Below are 22,446 nucleotides of genomic sequence, written 5' to 3'. Positions count from 1 at the left end.
CATCAAACCAAAGATTCTTCTTTCTTTTGTTTTTTTTTTGAGGAAGATTAGTCCTGAGCTAACATCTGCTGCCAATCCTCCTCTTTTTTTTTTTTTTTTTTTTTTGCCGAGGAAGACTGGCCCTGAGCTAACATCTGTGCCCATCTTCCTCTACTTTATATGTGGGACGCCTACCACAGCATGGCTTGCCAAGCCGTGCCATGTCTGCACCCGGGATCCGAACTGGCGAACTTTGGGCTGCCAAAGCGGAACATGTGAACTTATCTGCTGTGCCACTGGACCGGCCCCCACAAAGGTTCTTCTTTTCATAGCCTGCCTGGATATTGTTTTCTGATCTGTGCACCCTCTCCCCAGGAAGTAGTGGAAATACTCTGCCTCCCCAAATAGATCTTCTTTCCCATGCTCCCTTTCAATATAGTTCTCCAGTCTTTCCTTTCAGATCTGCTGATTACAGGACATTTATAATTGAAATGTCCCATTGGCTTAAGGGAGAGGGGCCCTAGTTGGTACTACCTGCCTTTTAACACCCAGCGATCATCCTCATCATAACTCAGAAAATTGTAACATTTTAAGGTCTAAGAGGTGCAGTTTCAAGTGAAATACATTCCTCTGTTTCTACTAAATTGCACATGAAATCAACATGTCCTTTCTGACTCTCCTTGAATCCACTCTCTGTAAAAACAGCAGCTCATTTTCGGAATCAGTGGCTAGAATAACCAGTGCTCTGGGAACAGGGAAGGAATCAGTCAGAAGAGCATGAGCATGTTTTCTATGGAACTCCATAAACATGGTCATAATTTGTCCTGAATCAGTGCATTACGACTCTGCCGGTCAGAAATATGCTGGGAATAGTCCTGGTATTCAATGTAGAGTGTCGTTCCCTCAGCAGTCTTCTCTAAAACTCCAAAGAAGCGTGAGGCTCTGTAGAACCCCCTCTCCTCATGGGGCCCTCCCTCTACCACGCAAACCTGAGAAGGACAAGAGTGAGGCGATGCTGCTATTAGGCAGAAAGAAGGTTCGGTCACTGGAAGAGAATAGTCTATTGGGGAGATACAGAGAGTATAAAGAACATCTTTAAGTTTGCAATATCCTTTAAATCTCCTGCTATACTCAAGGTTGCACAACAGTAATATGTGTGTATGTATATTTATCTATTTTCTATCTGTCCATCCATCCATCTGTCTAATTTAATTGAAAGTTGTAGTTGAATGCCTGATATGAGAAAGCATAAGAAACAAGTAGTTTTCTTAGAAAGGTTGTTCATAATCCATATACTCTTTAGGTGAGAAAGGGGAAAGAAACAAAGAAATGTGTTCCTGGCCACTAAGAAAATAAATCCATCATCCATCTATCAGTCTGTATACTTTTTTTCTTATCCTCTTAAAAATTATTTCTCCCTTCCCCCTATACCCATGCCTCCTGATCCCTGTAGTCCCTTCCATGGTTCCCTTTCTGTATCTAAAACCAACCCCATTCAAAATTTTCCATTGCACCAATGGACTATTGCAAAAGCCACCTAACTATGAATGTCAGCAACCAACACTCTAGTATAAATGTACTTGTCTGCATTTTTCCCTCCCCATGTGATACTTGCTAAAATGAATGAAACATAAAATAGACAGGTATTGATGGGGAAGGCCAGGAAGATCAGCTTAAACCAGCACCATTGCCAGTGAGATGAAGCTTCGGTTCATGCCAGGTGCTTACCAGAAGGATGCTTTAGCACCCTGTTGAGAGAGAGGCCCAGAGGCCATCCCTGGAGCGGGTGGACGATTGATGAACTGGGGTGTGGGAAGGGGGCTAAAAAATGAATAAGACTGAGGAAAACAAACTTGTTCTGCCTCACTCTTTAGCCCAAAAGTTGATCTTCTTGCTGAGATAGTATTAAAATGCATGATTCTATGTAGTCTTCAACCTTTCTTTGATTTAGTTTATGTATCTGCCCAGTAGGGTTGATAATGTCAACCTCATAGGGCTGTTGTGGGATTAAATGAAATAATGTATTATAGCTCCTTTGCCTGGCACATAAGAAATGTTCGGAAGTGTTCTTATCACCATGGTAACCCTCTGCAGGTATACACAAACACACTCTTTGCTCACTCAATAACAGCCATTTATTATACCCTTTTTATGTACTAGGTTAGACGCAGTGCTAGGCACAGTGGAGAAGACAAAGATAAGTCAAACCCTGTCTCAAAGATTCTGGAGAATTCTTTTTTCCCCTGGAGCCTTTGAAATGAAGATATAGAGTGTTCTACATCCGTCTTTTGGCTAATGCAGGAAAGATAGGTCTGTATTTATTTTACTAACACATTGAAGGAGGGATAAAGCATTTAGAAATGGTGAAATTGGCAGCTTTAAAAGAATTCAAGGACTCTATCAGCATTAGAATGTGAAAACATTTGAGTCATAGGCTTGCTAGAGAGTGAGTGTTTAATAGGCGCCTTTGTAAAATCTCCAAACTGAGCTGTATCATTTTCTATACATGCTTAAATCTCTTAATTACAAAGCAACTTTAATTATACATAAAGTATGCCTCTTCAATTGTGTTTTAATCACACATGAAAAAAAATTAAATTTATCCCAAAGTTATTTTCTGCATTTCAATTCTGATTTTTAAACTCTGGCATATTCCATACCAAAAAATTGCATTAAGCTGATGTTTATGCTTGCACATAATCCCACACTTTCAAGGCAACACTTAAAATATTCAGAAGAGCTTCACAAGAGGGAGTAGTTTAATTCTGTTGTTGACTCAGAGCCATTGTTCTTCACAGTTACAGCTCCACTGGCATAGGCTACATATGGTCACTTGTTTTCTCAGTGTACAGAGTGATAATGCATGAACATTCTGCCTGGTGGTGGAGGCTATGCTGTGCTTTAGAGAAAGTGTCAGGGAGGATATGCTGCCTCTTGGGCAGAAAATAGGACAAGATCAACATGGGAGAGCCTGTAGATTGCCACAGACTAATCACTATTGCTCACCCTGTGGGGACTGACCTAGGAGTCTAGATTTCAAATATTGGCTGTCCGTGGGTAGGACTTATATTGAAAGAGCAGTCATCGGAGACAACTATGGATGGCAGCCAGGGAAGAAGAGTCTGCCAGCTTCCTCCCCACTGCCATTCAGAGATGCTATTCTGGAGCCTTCAGTTACCTCTTGCAGCAGAATGTTTATGACCCCACTTTTTTGCTCTAATCACTGCTATGTAGGCCACGGGTCAACGTGGAGTGCAGGGCTGGTGACTGATGGCTGTGGGGAGGTCCCTTAGAAGTACTTAAGTAGTTTCTTGGGGCGTTAGCATTTTCAGCAACAAGAATGGAGGACTCTGGCCAGGGTTTAGTGAATATGACTTTTCTTTTACCTTTTGCAGTTCCTTTTTGTGTGTACGAAGCGAAGAAAAAAGGCCAAGGAAGATATTGTGTCTATTCTCACATCATAAAAGATGTCACCCTTCACCTAATTTTATTCCAAGTGGAATTGTATCCCAAGAGACATTTCTAGTAATGAAGCCCTGAGGGCTTCTACTTACTTTTTCCGGCTAATCTGGTCTGCATCTATGGTTGTGAATAAAAAAACTAGCACTAGTAGCACCAGAGGGAGCCACTTACACAGTTTTGTCTCAAGCATCAGGAAAGCTGACAATAAGCCTTGAGATGCAGAAATATTAAGATTTTATTGTATTTTCTAAAAAAGAATGGCAGAGAAGTTGATGATATGTAAAATCTGTTAGCAGCAATTCCAAATTATGGGACTAGTAGCAACCACTTCATTTCTCTCACTTGAAATATTTGCGAATGGTAATTGCCTGGCTACAATCCAGAAAGTAAATCATATTTCAAAATGTAAAATTGTATTTGGAGCAAGGGGTGTTCTCTCCGATCCTGCCATTTCCCTTTGCAAAATACGATTAGCAAGTTCGTATGTTTGAAACTTATGCCAGTTTACTGTTTTTGTAATGTAAATGATGCTACCAAAAATAAAGATGAAGAATAAAACTCTTTACATGCATATGCCAGTGCTCACATCCTCTCTCTCTCCTTCTCTCTTTCTCTGTCACACACACACACACAAACACTCATACATGCGGACACATACACAAACAAATTCACTAACACATATTTGCACTAGTGATTTTGTTGTAAAACAGTAGAACCAGGGTTGCTGTCAGAACATCAGGTAAGCTTATCCTTGAGTCCCATAGTGGGGAAGAGAAAATCTGTACACCAAAAGAAAAATAGAAGGCACGTATCTTTATTAGCACATTGACCTTTTTCATGAAGAAACAGTCAAGTGCATACTGTCCTGAAGACAGTCTCTTAATTAGCACTCTGACAAAATATTTTAGGAAAATGTATTGATTCCAACTGTCTTGGAGGGGAGGTGTCTAGGCCTTCTGTTGTTTTATCTTTGTCAAGTCTAACCCAAATCATAAAAACATTGGAAAGCAGAATTGCTATAGTTCTTTGCACAAAAGGGCTTTATTCTTAATACTCCTCAGTCCCCCGGCTTTGACAGCATCAGGTAAATCTCATTACACACAATCACAAGAAAGAATGCTTCTATAAAATAAAATGATCTTCACTGGCTCGTGTAATGGCACTTTGTTGACCTGTTTACAATGAAGTCTGCGGTGTAATGTTTACAACGAATGCTTTCTTAGATTTCTTTCCATGTAACAGTCATTCTCGTCAAGCAAGTACTTGATTATTTGTGGTTTGTGCTACAGACGGAGGGGAGAAAATGAGAGTGAGATTAGTTGCACTTGACTCTCTGGTGGTATTTATCTTTCTTCTTTTTAACAGTTTTTCATCCTCTTCCTGCCTTGCCACCCGGCTAAACTGCTCCCCTGACGAAGTGCCCGTATCTAATCTGTTTGTGAGGGAAGTGGCTGGGGGAGTGTGGTTGGGCGCATGCAATATGACTCTGATCAAATGTCCTTCTGCCTGTGGGACTTTGGGTATACAAATTTGCCTCTGAAGCAAAGAAGCACATATTGTTATCTATCTATCTATCTATCTATCTATCTATCTATCTACCTACCCACCTATCTATGCATGCATCTGTCTGTCTATTTTACTTTAATTTTTAAAATAGTACTTCTTGGTCTAGAAAGAGGGACCATTTCTGAGGAAAGGATCCACAGGAATTTTACCAACTGCCAAGAGTCTGGCAGGCATTGATTAGTGCTTCCTTGGGAAGCCTTGACTGCCAGATGTCTAGAGAAGTTCTGGGCTGGGGCAGTGGGTCAGGTGGGAAGCCCTGGACCTAAAGATTTCAGGTAATCTGCCCATGCTATGGGAAAGAAGTTAGAAAGAGACCTCTTCTCCCTGGGAAGAGGATGAGGGAGAAAGCAGCAGTGGCAGTGTGGAAGGCTGCCATCAAAGGCAGAGGGATTGGCGGGAGCTTTGCACAGAGAGGGTGCCCCCAAAGTGCCTCGAAATGGTATCTCCAAACTTAGGTTGCATTGATATGTGTGAGGCCCAGAGAAGAGAGGGGCATATAGGACCTGCAATAGTCATCCTCATACCTTGTTGTCCCTGAGCTATGTCTGGCAGCAACATGGTAGCTGTATCATTGGCTTAAGAGAAAGAGAGGGGAATGCCTGAACATTGATTTGAGTGTGAGAAAGGAGCTATTTATTGTATAGTACTTGTCTTAGTCCATTTGGGCTGCTATAATAAAAATACCGTGGACTGGGTGGCTTAAACAACAGAATTTTTTTTCTTAGACTTCTGGAGCCTGGGAAGCCCAAGATCAAGGCACCAGCAGATTCCGTGTCTGCTGAGGGTGTACTTCCCAGTTCATAGCAGCTGTCTTCTCTGTGTCTTCGTAAGATGGAATGGTGAAGGGACCTCTCTGGGGTCTCTTTTATCAGGGCACTAATCTCATTCATGAGGGCTCAACCTTCATGACCTAATCATCTCCCAAATTTTGCCCTTCCAGATACAACCACATTGAGGATTAGGTTTCAACATATGAATTGGGGGAGGACACGAACATTCAATCAATAGAAGTACTCTTATGGGTAGTATGCAAAAAGCTGGGTAAGGACTGGGACAGGGTGAGTAGAAGATCCAGTCCCCTGCCCAGGAATGATGAAATGGCTAGATTTGATATGGACTGGAGAAGGAGCAATCCTCTGGCAGCTGAGATACTAATGGACTTAAGGGATCAGTGGTCCTTCTTTGTAATGTTCCGAATTACCACTTTACTTTGTTTAGCAGAGGGCACATGGAGGCTTCAGTTAACCACCTCAGAGGGAATCAGGAGCCTTAGATAAGGAATTAGAAGGACATTGTGTTTTGTATAACTTTCCCGTCGTTAGTTCTGTCTTCCCCTCTTTATTTCCCTCTTGTGATTAGCAGTAAAATCCTTGAAAGGAAAAGGACCTGCACATTTATGTCTTTGGGGAAGCAAGGAAGGAGGATTTGGGGAGCAGCACCTCACCTTGAAGTCAGATTTGTCAGAGCAGGACCATGAGTGGTGGAGTGAGAGGTGCTGAGAAGGCTGAAGGTGAAGGCCCTAAAAAGATACAGGATGGGAAACAGGAAGTCTGACGTGGGAAGGGATGCCGGGATATAGTAGTGGAGAGGCCCTAGGACATCCACACCTGAAAGGCTCCATCAGAGAAGTCCACCCGGGCCCCTAACAAGTAAATTGAAATAACTCACAGTAAGATGCAGAAGGAGCGAAGGGGCCCTGAAGGAGGAAACTGCAAAGTGCGCAAAACTTTTCCTTGGTCTTTGGTTCAGTGTTTATCAAGTGAGGTCAGAACATTTGGAGTATCTTGAAAGCCGCATTTGTTTTTCAAGCTAATTGTGATTAAAGGGTGATTTCAAATACTTGGATTTCACATTCCTCCAAGTAATTATAGTAACTCAATGGTATATGGTTAAATTCTGGACCTTCAAGCAATGCTTTCAGTAAAAACCTCCTTTGTCAAGTGCAAAATAGGCAAATTTACAGCTCCCTATTATATAGGGATTGCTATTTAAATCTAATGAGATGGCAGGGGGTGGGAGGGGGCGATAATTTAAGGCAGTTGACAGGCATTATATCTCTTTCTCGGATCTTATTTTTTTTAGTCTTCAACAAGTAATTTAGCAGTATGAAGACAAATCTTGCTTATTCCGAGAAGTGGTAAGGAAAAGACCTTGACGCCGTGGATAGTGCACTGGACTTGAAGTTGGCTGATGTACATATATGAGCTCTAACTTTGCCATGTGCTAATGGTTAGTGGGAGCCACTTAACCTGGCTGAGTCTCAATGTTTTTACCAATAAAATGGGAAAGACAACATATCCTTGCCTGTTTCATAGAGTAGTTGTAAGGATCAAATGAGTCAAAGTCTGAAAAGGCATTTTATGTACTATTAAGCTCTATGTGAATACAGGATACTGTTGAGTATAGCAGAGCAGAAGGCAGCATCCTATAGTGGAGTCAGGCAGTGGAGTGATTCAGAGCATAGGTCTTATAGTCAGAGAGGCCTACATGTGAATTCCAGCTTTGATATCAGGTTATCTAGCCTCTCTGTGCCTCAATTTCCTTATTTATAAAGGAAGATAAGGATGACTCTACCCTTGGTGCACTGTGAGGAGTAAAGGAGAATGTAGATGAAGTGCTTGGTGCAGAGCATAACCCATAAGGGTGTGTAAATAAAATAAATATTAACTATTACTAGGTGTGATTATTGTGGTTGTGGTTGACTCCACTGAGTTTATTTGTTTTGGAAACAATAAACCCATGAAGTTTATGGAAAAGGGTCTTGAAGCCCAAGCATTGTATTTCTATATAACAGTCACATCTGTTTATCGAAGTATGTAGTTTGAAATATCAAAGGGTTGAAATATGTATATTTTACAGCTCACCATGTACAGGAAGTACATTAATTTTTTTTCACTTGGGGAATTTGGTGACCTAGAATTTAGCATTGTATTATTGGGATCTAGCTAGTTTTATGGGTTGCTGCATCCTTCAACAGTCATTTGTTGTGTTACGTCATTGTCAGGGTGAATGAAAATCCTGCGGAATGAGCAGACCTGTTTGGCCACAATGAAGGAATCCTAAGGACACCCCTTCTCCATTTTATGGCCCCAACCATGTTTACTAAAGCTGCAAGGCAGTGAAATCCAGTGGTTCACAGATGTTTTACAAAGAGAAGGGAGAGAGGTTTCTTTTTTCTCTTTGTCTCCCTTTTGCTACTCTCTGCTATTTTCCTCTTTTTATTTTTCTCCTCCTTTTCCTTAGCCCTGTCCACCTTCTCCTCATTTTCTCCCTTTTTATTTATCATTAGTGTGGATAATTTTCTTTCGTGAACCATTATGAATATTAATTATATATTTTGAATACTTAGAATCCTTTGTCAATTAGGCAGTTTTTTCTTACAGTTGCTTACAACTCAGCAGGTTTGCAAACAAATAATTAGAAGTATAATGAATGCAAAAATTATTTTTGACCCTTATCTTTGTTGACCCCTCCTAATTCCCAGCCTCTGTAGTTCTTTCCCAGAGCTGATGTCAATGGAGCCATAGCTATAGCTATAGCTATAGTAGGATCCCACCTTGTTTCCTGAGAGCACAATGACATAAAATAGGTTCTTAAAGAGCTCTGGAATTTGAGGATGCAACAAGTAAGTGATAATTTGACTTCCGCTTGGTTTCTGAGGTCCCATACTTATTTTGTCCTTCTCCAATTGGTAAATGGATATCTGCTGGGTTCCTTGTAAATAGATACTTTGACAGGGATGGGCCTCTGGGCCTTACCTGAGAGAGTGAGGTCCTGCTACCTGATCTAAGCACCCCCTCAAGCTAACTCTTCATCTATATGATGGTCCATGCTTCTAACTTCCCCATCGTCATGTCTGCCCTAGTGCTGGATATTTTATTGCCCCTGATTCCCTCCCTGCCCTGCCCCATGCCCAAGGCTGCACTCTTGAATGTCACTCTGTGCTTTTGCATCCCATTAGCATCTCTTTGCTTCACTCTGTCTAAACTCCGTGAAGGGGAGGTGCTGTGGTCTGAATGTTTGTGTGTGTGTCCCCAAAATTCATATGTTGAAATCCCAGTACTCAATGTGATGGTATTAGGAAGGGGGCTCTTTGGGAGGTGATTAGTGTCTTTATAAAAGAGGTTCCAGAGAGCTCCCTTGCCCCATCCACCATGTCAGGATACAAGGAGAAGTCTGTGACTCAGAAGAGTGTACTCACCAAACTGATCTGGCACTCTGATCAAGACTCCCAGCCTCCAGAGTGTGAGAAATTTCTGTTGTTTACAAACCACCCAGTGTGTGGTATTTTGTTATAGCAGCCTGAATGGACTAAGGTAGGATAACTTGTGGCTTCTAGCTCAGTATTCCTAGTATCAAGTAGGTTGAGACCTTAGCCCTACTGGTCTCAGTAAATGTTTGGAAGACGGATGGGCCACTCTGGTGCCTCCCCCAGTGGTTTGTTGCCATGCTCCTGGAAGACTTTCTCTCAACTTCTGCTGGTGGGTTTGCATAGACAGGGTAGTAGATGCTGTCTGGTGATGATCAGTGATGCTGTGACAGAGAGGGACACCTGAATTCAGTCTCTAAAGAAGAGTAGGAGTTTACCAGTTATTGGGGTCGTAGAATGGGATATTCAGACAAATAAAACCCATGACGTTTTCTGGATCTATAGATAGTGTGGTATGATAATCGCTTTTTTTTTTTTTTAATCCCAGTTATCTTTGTGATTTGGCTCCAAAAACTTTTGGTTTGAACCATAGCAGAGAAAAGATATGGCTTTCTGAATTGCATGAGAGAGCATTAGAATTAGGCAGAAATGGTTTCTAATCCAGTTTCTGTTTCTGGCCATTTCACAATCTCTTAAGTTAACTACCCTCTTTGAGCATCAATATGTTGCTAAGTGTTCAATATGTTGATGTAGGGTGAGCCCAATAAAGGTTCATTGCTCTTCATTCCTAACTCAGCTTTTCGGGACAGATATTGACTTGCTTTCACTAGCAGCTTGATAGGCTAAATATTTCAGGTGGCTTCTCTACTTTATCTTTCATTCTCATTCTCTATGCTTTTGTAGAGATTTCTTTATGATTCAGATCTTGAAGCATTAATTTCCATGTCATGGGTATACATCTTTGTGGATGAGTTTTTGTAAATATTGTTTTTGGTTTGCCTTTGCCTTTATCCTTCACTACTATTTTTTCACCAGATTCTTTAATACTTCACCATTTTCCTCTTGCTGGTTTTGTTTCTCTGGTCATATAACCTTATTCCCTGAGAGTAATATATTTAGACATCAAGATGGGAATCTCTGGAAAAAATGACTGTTAAAAATTCACCAGAGGATGAACATATTTTCATGTTATGCTTCACATTGGTCAAGACATGGCATGTTTTTATGAAGACTCTATTGCAACTGAACAATCAGATGTTAATATAATTTATGGTAAGCAATCTAGAGGTATTTAAACTAAGGGTAAAATTCTCCTTAGCGGGAGACAAACAAAGAGGAGGGAGAAGTGTGGTGAGGTAGGATTAACAGTGAAAATGGACTAGAATCTAAAGTTCGGTTGATTCATTCATTTTGTCAAAGCTATTTACGGTGCTGGGCTCAGTTCTAGTCTCTTGGGCTACAGCAGCGAACAGGCAAAAATCCCTATGCTCATGGAGCTCACATCCTACTTTAGGGCAGTTAGACTATAAAAAAAATGAATAAATAAACTGCATAATGTGTTCAAAGATAATAAGCGCCATGGAGAAAACAGTAAAGCAGAGAAGGGTTGGGGGCAATGTTGGGGTTGGAAGGTGTCATTTCAACTCAAAATGGGATGATGAGAGTAAGTCTCGCTAAGAAGGTGAGAGTTGGAAAAGACTTGAAGGAGGTAAAGGAGCAAGCCATGTGTGTGTCTGGGAGCAGAGCTCTTTAGGGGGAGGAAACAGTCAGTGCAGACTTCCCACAGTGAGAGCATGTCTGCTGTGAACCTCAAGGAAGTGACTAAGGCTGGAACTGGGGAGTGACAGGGAGAGAGTAGGAGGTGAAGTCATAGAAGTAAGAGGAGTGGTGCAGATCATGTAGGACCTTACAGGCGCTTGTCAGGACTTTAGATCTTACTCTGATTAAGATAACTCCATTGAAGGGTTGTGATCAGAAGAGTGATATAATATGACATTTTAAAAAGATAATTCTGGTGCTTGAATCAATAGTAAAGTATAGGGAAAAGAAGTTTTTAAGTGAGGTTAATTACAACACTCTTACAACAATCTAGGGGAACAATGATAATGTCTTTTACTAGCATGGCGATATAGAGGTGGTAAAACTGTTGTTGGATTCTGGAAATACTTTGACAATGGAGCCTACAGGATTTGCTTATGGACTGAAAGTAGATTTTGAGAGAAGGCTCGAATCCAGGATGACTCCAAGGTTTTTGGCATGACAAAATGGAAGGACAAAGTTGCTGTCAACTGTGATGGAGAAGGCTGAGAGTGGAGCAGGTTTTTGAGAGGCAAATATCAGGAGTTTAATTTTGAATATGTTGGGTTTGAGTAGTCTTTTAGGAATCCAACTAGAGATGTCTTATAGACAGTTGGACAGAGGAATCCAGAGTCCAGAGAAAGACTCAAGCTTGATAGATGTAATTATAGATACAGATATCAATATAGATATAGATATAAATATAGATATTTGGAACTTGGTTGGCATACAGATGGTATTTAAGCCTTGAGACTGGATTAAATCACCAAGGGAGTAAGTAAAGATAAATGCCCAAGGTATGCATTCCATCTCCAAATCTTATGAACTGTATAACCTTAAGCAAGCTCCTTATCCCTCTGAACCTCATTTTTTCACCTGTAAAATGGAAATAACAATGTTTTTCTTATAGCATGGGAAGATTAAATAAATAGTGTATATAGAATATGTGGCACCTCATTGGATTGATTTTATTCTGTTTTTTCAATGATAACCCAACCTTCAGAGATGGCATAGAGGGACCAAAGGAAAAGCAAGGCATGAAGGAGCAGCTTCTTTTGCTGCATGAATTCTTTTTCCTTAACTCACATTTCTTTTGCTTTCCAAATTTCTAAATGACTGATGCAGTTCAGAAAATATTGCTTTTGATCACAAAGCAGACCCCTATCAGGTACAATCCTGAGACTTTGCCTGGTAAAAGCCATGTAAAAATTTACATGCAAAACAATGTGTTTATTCCTTACTTGTTTATCATTCCAGAACATGTAGGAATCAAGATTGGAAATGAGGACTGGGGAGATATATGGTTGCAAATACTAATTGTATCCTTTAGAATTCAATATGATCAAATGGATGCTGGCATGGTTCAAGCACAAAGATTACGTCACTTTAAAATATATAGTTGAAGTGAATCCAATGCACTTTGATAGAGATATAAGAAAACCCAAGTATTCTGAAGTCTGCAAATATGTTTTTGGAATTTCTTATAGAATAGACTTTTTGGTTACCATGGGTTGAACTGCAACATTTCTCCTGTTGTTTTAATTCAACACTTATGTTCAATAATATCAACATATGTTCTTAAAACTGTCAAATTAAAACTTTTTGTGAGTACAGACTGGTGACCTTGGGAATCCATTATCTGGAATTAGTACTTTGCTATTTGTTTGTTTATAGAAAATGGTCTACCTTTTTGTATTAGGTGTTACATTTGGACATATTTTTCTATGTCACAAAGTGTTCCCTGTGGCCACATAAATGACATTCGTATTAGTCATTTGTGTTATTGAATTTAAATACCCTATAAAAGTGTAAGAGAGTTTGTGGCAGTAGAAAATTAGTTAAAAATAATTTTTCTGATGAAGTTTTTAAAAAAATGATCTTTTTCCATTTTAAGACTATAGAATTAGATAATCATTTAAAAGTTCATTAATTAAAATTATTTAAGGTAGCTCGTGTATGATACTTCAACTCAATTCTCTAAATAATCTATTTGCATTTAAAAAGAATATTTTCCTATTTTGCTTAATTATCTGAATCATATAAGCATCTCTAATTTCATGAAAACAAATCATTCTCTTTATAAAATTAGTAATTTATATTTTATTATTACATGGATTTAAATTCTCTCAGAAAGTATGTGTCAAATACTAATGCTAATTCTTTTGAGTTGCTTAGTTTTATATCATACACTACACAGAAATGTAAAAATTCATAATAGGTTTCTTGCAACCGTGACTTGCAATTTTAAAGATTCAATGTTGAATTTCTATCAGTTATACAATTCTTTTGTAACTTAGTACTCCTGCTCCATGTAAATTGCATAACAGATATTGTAATAAAAATATGAAGAGAATGAACAGTATGAAAAATTAAATTACATTCTTTAGATGTTTTATTTCTTCTTTAAACCTTTCTTGTAAATTTTCTATCTCCTTTTTAATTCTTAGATTAAGTTTTCCTCACAACATTTTATAGCTTTTATTATTTTTATTAAATAAAAAATACATGCTCATTTTCTAATAGGTAGAAAAGAAATAATTGTGCAGATAGAAAAACCCTAGAATCCTATTATCCTGAGATAATTCCTTTTATCCATCCATTTTCTTTCTCTGACTTTCTTTTGCTCTCTCTCTGAGAGTTTGTGTGTGTATAGTATTTATACACACATACTTTTAAATACAAAAATACTCTGTTACTGCTCTGTCCTAATTTATTTCTCATATTTATATGTGAAATATTAGATGATGTAATTATTAGTTCATTGTTTTAATGGCATAATCTAACAGCCTGTTGATTTTTCAATTATTTCTAGTTTATTTGTTTTTCTTTTCCTGTTTTCAACAACAAACATGGCATATACACTGCACAGTTGTGTGATTATTCCCTTAGGGTAAATTCTTTTTCATTTTTTTTTTTTTTAAGGTTTGGCGCCTAAGCTAACATCTGTTGACAATCTTCTTTTTTTGCTCCTTTCTCTTTTTCTTCTTCTCCCCAAACCCTCCAGTACATAGCTGTATATTCTAGTTGTGAGTGCCTGTGCTTGTGCTATGTGGGACGCCATCTCAGCATGGCTTGATAAGTGGTGCCATGTCCACAACTAGCATCTGAACCGGTGAAACCCTGGGCTGCCAAAGCAGAGCCCACAAATTTAACCACTCAGCCACGGGGCTGGCCCCAGGGTAAATTCTTGATAGGGAATTTTTTGGGTAAGGGATATGTACACTGTCAGTCCTTTTAATATCTATTTCCAGTGTGCCCTCTCTGATGGTGGTGGCCGTATGTAGTCTCTCTAGCAAAGGTTCAATGTGTCCTCTTCAATACTAGACATTACATTCTTTTAAATATTTGCCAATCTAGTAGGTGTGATCTTCTTTCTCATTGCCTAAATTGGTAAAACTTTAATTACTAATAATTTAAACATTTTAAAGTATATTTATTTGGCAAATGAATTCCATCTTTGAGATTTATCTAATTTTTCTAATATATTGTCTCTTTATTCTGTTTATGGGAATTTAGATCTTTATTGCTTTTGTTTGACATCAAGCTTAGATCTGGGACACCAGATTATATACATATTAACTTATACTTTCTTTAGATACTTTTATGTTTTGAGTTTTTTACAGTTAAATTTTTATTTCATTCAGAACTTGTTTTGTTGTGAAGTATGAGATAAGGATCTAAATGGCAGTATTGATGAGCCTGTCTTTCCATACTAATCTGAAGTGTGTTCTTTATTATGTACAAAATATTTACATGTACTTGCATCTTTTGGACTTTTTCTTCAGTTTCACTGATCTGTTTATTTGGAAAAATGCCACATCGTTTTAATTTATGATATGTTTCTAATACTTTTATAATACCAAGTAATGCAAGTCCTGTGTATTACTCTTCTTCAAATATGTTCGTACTATCTTGTTTACTCTTTCTTCTAGGTGAATTGTAAGATATTTGTTAAGTTAAAAATAATGTTATTAGAATTTTACTAACTAAATACATTTTAAATAATCTTTATACTGTTGAATTTTCAAAATCAGGAACCTAGTCCATCCATCAAGTTTTCAAATCATTTTTTATTATACATGTTTTATTTTGAAACAATCTTAAACTTATAAAAAAGTTGCAGGCAGAGTACAAATGCTTATTTTCCTCCTAAGTGATTTGAAAGTAGATTGCCCATTTCCCCTTCAAATACATTAGTGTGAATTTCCTAAAAATAAGGACATTCTCCTTCCTAATCACAATACAGAGATCAAAATCAGGAAATTAACATTGATGTATTACTCCGTCTAATTCTCAGACCCTGTTAGTTTTTGTCAAGTGTTTCGTTAATATCCTTTATAGCAAAAGGATCTAGTTTAGAGTGGTGTTTTGTATTTAGTTGTCTCTTTAGCCTTGTTCAGCCTGATACAGTTTCCCAGTCTTTGACTTCATAACCTTGACACTTTGAAGGCCTACGGGGCAGTCATTTGGTAGTCAGTTTGGGTTTGTCTGGTGTTTCTTCACGATTAGCTTTAGAGCATGCGTCTTTGGGAGGAATATCACAGAAGTGATGCTATGCTGTTCTCATTGCATCCTCTCAGGTGGCGCTTGATTAAGGTGATGTCTGCCAGTTTCCTCTGTAAAGTTATTCTTTGCTCCTTTGTAATTAATAATTATTTTGAAGGCGATATCTTAACACTATGTAAATATCCCATTCCCACCTAACTTTTAATTAATTAATTTTTATCAGGATGTACTCATGATATTCGATTTTATTTTATGGGTTACAGTAAGTTGCTCTCATTTTTTTTCTTTTTATGCTCACATATTCTCATATTTGACCAGTGGGATCACTTCAGAGTGGATCTTGTGACCTTTTGACATGTCCCTTCATGCTTGGAGCAATACCTTCTTTCTGGCACAGTTGAGATGTTCCAAGCTCATCTTGTACTTTCCCTTCTCCAGCCCTGAACCAGGCATTTCTCCAAGGAGCCCTGTTTCCTTTTCTCTTTCTTTGTCATTTACACTTCATTTTGTTACTCTGGGAAAAGAGTAATTTTGAGCAAGTAGGAAGTCAATATGTGTTTTCAGTCATGCTAGTTTTTGTATCAAATCTAGCAAATGTATATACCAAATTTTTATTTTGTATATGTATTTTTATTTGCATCGCATATTTAGTGACAAATCTAATTAAATCAATATCTGTAAACGTTTTTCCATTTTTGTAATTAATTTTTATATGAATATTTTTTGGATATAAAATAGAATTTAATTTTTAGAGAAGTTTTAGGTTCAACACAAAATTGAGTGGAAGATAACAGAGATTTTTCATAAACACCCTGCCCTCACACGGATATAGACTCCTCCATTGTCAACATCCTCTACTAGAGTGATATATTTGTTAAAACCAACAAATGTGCATTGACACATCATTATCCTCCAAAGGCCATGGTTTACCTTAGGGTTAATTCTGAGTGGTGTACATTCTATGGGTTTTGACAAATGTATAATGACATATATTCACCATCGTAGTATCATACAGAATAGTTTCACTACCCTAAAAATCCTCTGTGCTCTGCCTGTTCACCCCTCCCTCCCCTATAACCCCTGGCAACCAGTGATCTTTTTAGTTTCCATAGTTTTGCCTTTTCCAGAATGTCATGTAGTTGAAATCATACAGTATGTAGCATTTTCAGATTGGCTTCTTTACTTAGTAATATGCATTTATGTTTCCTTCATGTTTTGATAGCTTGCTTCTCTTTAGTGCTGAACAATATTCCGTTGTCTGAATGTAGCACAGTTTATTTATTCGTTCACCTACTCAAGGGCAGCTTGGCTGCCTCCAAGTTTTAGCAAGTATGAACAAAGCTGCTATAAACATCTGTGTGCAGGTTTTTGTGTGGACATAAGTCTTCAACTTCTTTGGATCAATACCAAGAAGTGCGATTGCTGGATCGTATTCTAAGTGTATGTTTAGTTTGTAAGAAACTGCCAAACTGTCTTTCAAAGTGGCTGCACCATTTTACATTCCAACCAGCAATGAATGAGAGTTCCTGTTGCTCCACATCCTCAACAGCATTTGGTGTTGTCAGTGTTCTGATTTTAGCCATTCTTATAAGTGTGTAGTGGTATCTCATTATTGTTTTAATTTGTATTTTCCTGATGAGATATAATGTGGAGCATCTTTTCATGTGTTTATTTTCCATGTGTGTGTCTTCTTTGGTGAGGTGTCTGTTAAGATTTTTGGCCTAATTTTTAATCCGGTCATTTGTTTTCTTGTTGTTGAGTTTTAAGGTTTCTTTGTGTATTTTGGATAACAGTCTTTTATCAGATGTGTCTTTTGTAAATATTTTATCCCAGTCTGTAGCTTGTCTTCTCATTCTCTTGACAGTGTCTTTCACAGAGCAGAGGTTTTTAATTTTAATGAAGTCCAGCGTACCAATTATTTCTTTCAGGGATCATGCCTTTGGTGTTGTATCTAAAAAATCATCGCCATATCCAAGGTTGTCTAGATTTTCTCTTATGTTATTTTCTAGGATAATATTTAAAAGGTAATTTAGAAGAAAATAATATTTAAAAGCCAAGATCCGGGGCCAGCCCTGTGGCCAAGTGATTAAGTTTGCACCCTCCACTTCCGCAGCCCAGGGTTTCATGGATTCGGATCCTGGGCGCGGACATGGCAAGGCTCATCAGGTCATGTTGAGGCGGCATCCCATATAGCACAACCAGAGGCACTCGCAAGTAGAATACACAACTATATACTGGGGGGCTTTGGGGAGAAGAAGGAAAAAAAAAAAGATTGGCAACAGATGTTAGTACAGGTGCCAATCTTTAGAAAAAATAAGTAAAAATAAATAAACAAAAGCCAAGATCTGGGTGCTAAGTGTTGCTATTGGAGTGTTACTCCCTCCAGGCTCTCTCAGTGGACAGAGCTGGGGAATATGTATTCAGACACATTTTACATGAATATTTCTATATCTTTCTATTTAAAACAATATTTACATTAATACTTCAAATTCTAATAAAAACTACAGAGTTCATCCTGGTTTTCTCTCTTTCCATACTTGCAAATTGCTTCTCTGCTCGTAAGGAACATGGCTTCCAGTATTTTTAAGATAGTAACTCATTTGATCAATTCCCCTGTATGAAACCAACCTCCCATTGCTGCCACTGCCCTTTCCTCTGCATAGATACCCTCCTCACCCCATTTGGGTTCTGACAGTCCTCACTGCATGAACACCCTCCTCCTCACCCTGCCAGGATCTGAGACCTTGTTCTGGGTCTTCATGGATCCATGCCCCTACCTCATGAGGATGCTTTCCTTACTCTGCCTTACCCAATTACTTTGACTTAATTGTTTAGTAGGGAAAAGTAAGGGGGAGGGAAGAGAGCCAGATCTTTAATGGCCTCAGTAAAATTTATACTTTGTTGTCAGTTTTCTTGTTAGATTCTTAGCCATTTTATATTTTTGTTTGTATTGTGAATATTTCTTTTATATTTTTTCTCTTTTCATCTTATTTTTGGTATCTAAGAAAGTTTTGTTTATATGAGCTCTTCTATTTAGATTTAATCATTTTCAATTTAGGAATCATAATTTCATCTTCAAATAGTAATCATTTTTCTCTTTCTTCAGATGTATTTAATCACACTTTTCTTATAACATTAGTTTCCATATCATTTTATGCATAATGGAAGTTTTCTTAAATAGATAGAAATTCTTTGCAGTTGGAAAGCTCTTAGCTTAGGTCATATGATTTGTATTTGTAAGAAAAAAGTTATTTAAATAAAAATGTTCATAAAATTTATTGTTTAATATTAAGATCTATTTCTTATTTATATCCTGGTTAATATATTCTATTAAGATCCACAAAATTATGAAATTTGAAAGTGAGGGGCTTTTAAATATATTGAAGAATCAGCTAACATAGTGATTGATCTTTAGCTTGGAATTATTTTTCCTTCCAGACTATAGAAGTAAAAAATACTTTATTACACAGAATTCTAGAATTGACTTTAATCCAAAATCCTTAACCAGAAATTGGAGGTCAGGTGGGATGGGGAATTATGAAATTAAAACTATTTATTATGATTGATTCATATTAGACAATTTTAGACCTACTTGAATTACTCAAAATATTCTTCTGTCAAATTTCCATTCATTTCCTAAAATCTTTTAAAGGTATCAAAAGCATAGCAAAATAAGTTCTAATTTTCGTATTCTTTCTTCTGAAATAATATAGGAGTTCTTCATAGCAGTGATTTTCAAATTTTAATATGCATATGAATTACCTGTGTATGGAGGCTGGGAATTTGCATTTTATGAAATATTCAGGGTAATTGTAGATCCATGGGCCTCACTTAAGAAACACTGGTTTAGAGTGAGACAATGTTTACATAAATGTTTCAACTAGTACACTTTTGTTCCAAGTGGAGACAAACAGAAGTATTTTTTTCCAGCGAGGCTATCAGAAATTCAGGGAATAGATGGCATTGGAGTCAACCGTACTGTCTATAATCTACTTCCAAAATAGGCTGTTGATGGTCATCATCTTTCTTGGACAAGAGCTAAGTTCCTTGAATGTTCTTATCCTTTCTTAGGCTCTTAGTAAAATGACACCATATAAAATAGTCTAAAAGAAGTTGCAAAGCCACTCTAATTTTTGGTTATTTATCCAATTTTCAGTGTTTAAGAAGCTTTCTTCCAGGTAAGAGTAAGTTCAGAATTATCTGTGAATAGCTACAAAATGATGGTTGTTGCTTGGAAGCTCCTAAGTATAGCACATGTTTTGGAGGAAATCGTTTGGTCATTTGGTCTAGTATAAAACTGAAAATGTGGCCTGAAGTTCGCCCAACAATTTACAATATGTTGATGTTCAACTCTGCGTCACTAATGCTCTATTTCTCTGTTGGTCTCTTTGCTTTCTGTCACTTCTGAGAAGCAGAACTGTGAAGCTTGAGGCCACTCAGGTTCCAAATTTGTGACAAATCCCCCAGGGCTCACTGGAGTGGCAGTAAGTTCTCCCAGTGTGATTTCCTTTCAACCAGTAAGCGTTGGAAAGTAAGGACAAAGGCTCCCACGGAAAAGAGCAATTCTGTTTCCTGACTATCCATCCACCATAGTTGTGACTTATCTCTTTTGTTCCATTGATTTTTTTGTTGAATAATTTTAATAATTTTCTTCATATAATACATGGTATGGTTTCACAAACTGACATAATCCTTTAACTGTGTTTTGAGTATAGCCACTATTTCTCACATTCTTCCTTCTTCTATCCCTATCATCTGCCATAGTAAAGTTGATTTTGTTTTAAAAAATTTCTTTAGCCTTTTAAGCTGTTATTTTCACTTTAAATATATGGTATTTATGTTATAAAGTTAGATCCTCTTTTAATAGTATAGATATGTATAAAAACCTCATGTTCACTGAACCATCATTTTGTGATATTTTAGCATCAGTTCAATAAAAGAAAGTCATTTTTACGGAAAAATGTAGTATATTGTAAGCCATGCATTCAGTCAAGAAAGACGACTGACATTTGTCATGAGGGAGGGGTATTATGATGAGGTAATAATGGCTTTTGAGTCAGACAGAAACAGCAGTACCAAATTGACTCTGTTCTTTGTAACTATGTCCAAAAACCAACTAACCGTCAAAAAGGACAAAAATCAAATAACAGATGATCTCCATTTCCAGCAGTATTGTTCTTACTTCCGAGCATGTCTGAAACTCCCTTTTTTAATCAACTTATCAAGTATTAACTGAACTCAGCCCTTGTTGAACAAGAAGTCAGAAATGACTATTATATAGCCTTTGCTGAGAAATCAAGAAATCAGTTTTAAAAGACCAGCATTAAAAGCAAAATAATTTTTCATTGTTACTATTCAAATAGACTAATAAAGAAGCATCTAGATATATTTCCCGATATTCAAATATTTTCACAGTATTTAGAAACACAGAAAAGACTGTTACTTGTTACTCATCACACATTTTCTGTTTGCTCTGGTTGTGGCTCCCATTCTTTGTCAAATAATGCGTGGTACACATAGGAGTTCTGGAACGTATTTTCATAACTTTGGATTTCCTACCACTCATGACCTATCTCATAATTTAGGGACCCCATGCTATAGGGAAGCCATATAGGAAGACTATATTTCTGGTCAGGAGAGTTAATTTCTAAGCGTAGTATAACTATGCATCCTATTAATGCTATAATATATCTACTGGTTATTATCTATTTGTGACCCCACTCCATCAGATCCATGTCCTGCTCTTCTTTGTCTTATTCTATGCCCTGGGAAGCTGACTTTGACCTCTATTAGCTGTATTCACCCAGGCTCCCTTGATAGCTGGCTTCCTGTTTAAATCCAACAGATCAAGTCAATGGCAGGAAAATGAAGGGTAGCAGAAGAGAGAGTTTGGGTTATTTTTCCCCCATTCTTTCACTCTATATGCCATGATTTCTAGCAGTGACTGCATGCTTCCGTGACTACAACCCTGGCAAGATGTTCCCTTGTCCATACCTCCGGCTCTAAGTGTATGCCAGTGACACAGCTTTTTCCTCTTTCTCTAGGCCAGGAAATGACTTTCTTCAGTTGCAACCTTCCTTTTTCATTCCCTTCATCCTGCCCACATCTCCAGAAGTTGTCCTATATTAAAATCCCTTGGGTTGGATTCTGATTCCTGCATAACTGACACAGCATGTAATAGCAATGAGATGCACTACATAACACATTTGATTGTCAAAATTCCATTTTTGGATATAAAAATAAGACGGGAAACCTAAGGAAGATCCTCAAGACATGATCTGTCTAGAAAGTACTTACGTTTGAAATAGCTTGATTATTGCTCCTTAGCTCCTGCCTGCTTTCTCAGCTATCACAGCCAGCCCCTCAGCTACTCATATTACCTACCACCCCTAATGCCACTGTGCCTACTGTGGCAATAACTCCTGCTTTCACCTTCGCTCCTACTACCAGGACACCATTGCTTACAGTGATCAGAAGCCTTTTAAGGTGTGATGAGGGAAGATGAGGCTTTTTCAGGAACACTAGTAAAAGACAGTTGAAGCTGCAATAGCACATGTGTTGGAATTTATCCAGCACTCCTCTTACTGTTGAACCTTGATGGATATGACATTGTTTCTAATCCCAGTTGTGCCTCCTGGTACTTGGCTTGTAGCTGGCTTTCCCAACTCAGACTTGACTTATTTGACTTACTTTCTTCTCATTTGGCTACCCATTTTGGATGCCCTTTAAATCCTACCCCCAGACTACAATATGCAAAGAATTGTGCAGGAGCCACCATCTTTGTCTCCTCCATGCTGTTCCTGTCATAATCACTCTTGGCTTGGCCTCTGCTAATGCCTTTACTTTTATCACCCCTACGTGCAACTGTTCATCCCTTCCAGTCCACCACACACACTTGTGCCACCATCCTGCTGCTTGTTTGTCTGTCATCTTTGCCTTCCTTGACTCTGCCTTCCTTACTCTCGATCACGCTTCAGCCGCTGCTA

At 37.9% G+C, this 22,446-nt stretch overlaps 1 protein-coding gene across 3 annotated transcripts in view; it reads left to right on the top strand.

Moving 5' to 3' along the window:
- NLGN1 (neuroligin 1) overlaps positions 1-22,446 on the top strand; it is an 841,421-nt gene that overhangs the window by 12,126 nt on the left and 806,849 nt on the right. The gene's annotated exons all lie outside the window — the stretch shown is intronic.

The sequence above is a fragment of the Equus asinus genome, chromosome 5 (assembly GCF_041296235.1).
Source record: "Equus asinus isolate D_3611 breed Donkey chromosome 5, EquAss-T2T_v2, whole genome shotgun sequence".
Lineage (NCBI taxonomy): Eukaryota > Metazoa > Chordata > Mammalia > Perissodactyla > Equidae > Equus > Equus asinus.
This window is presented reverse-complemented; position numbering and strand designations above follow the sequence as displayed.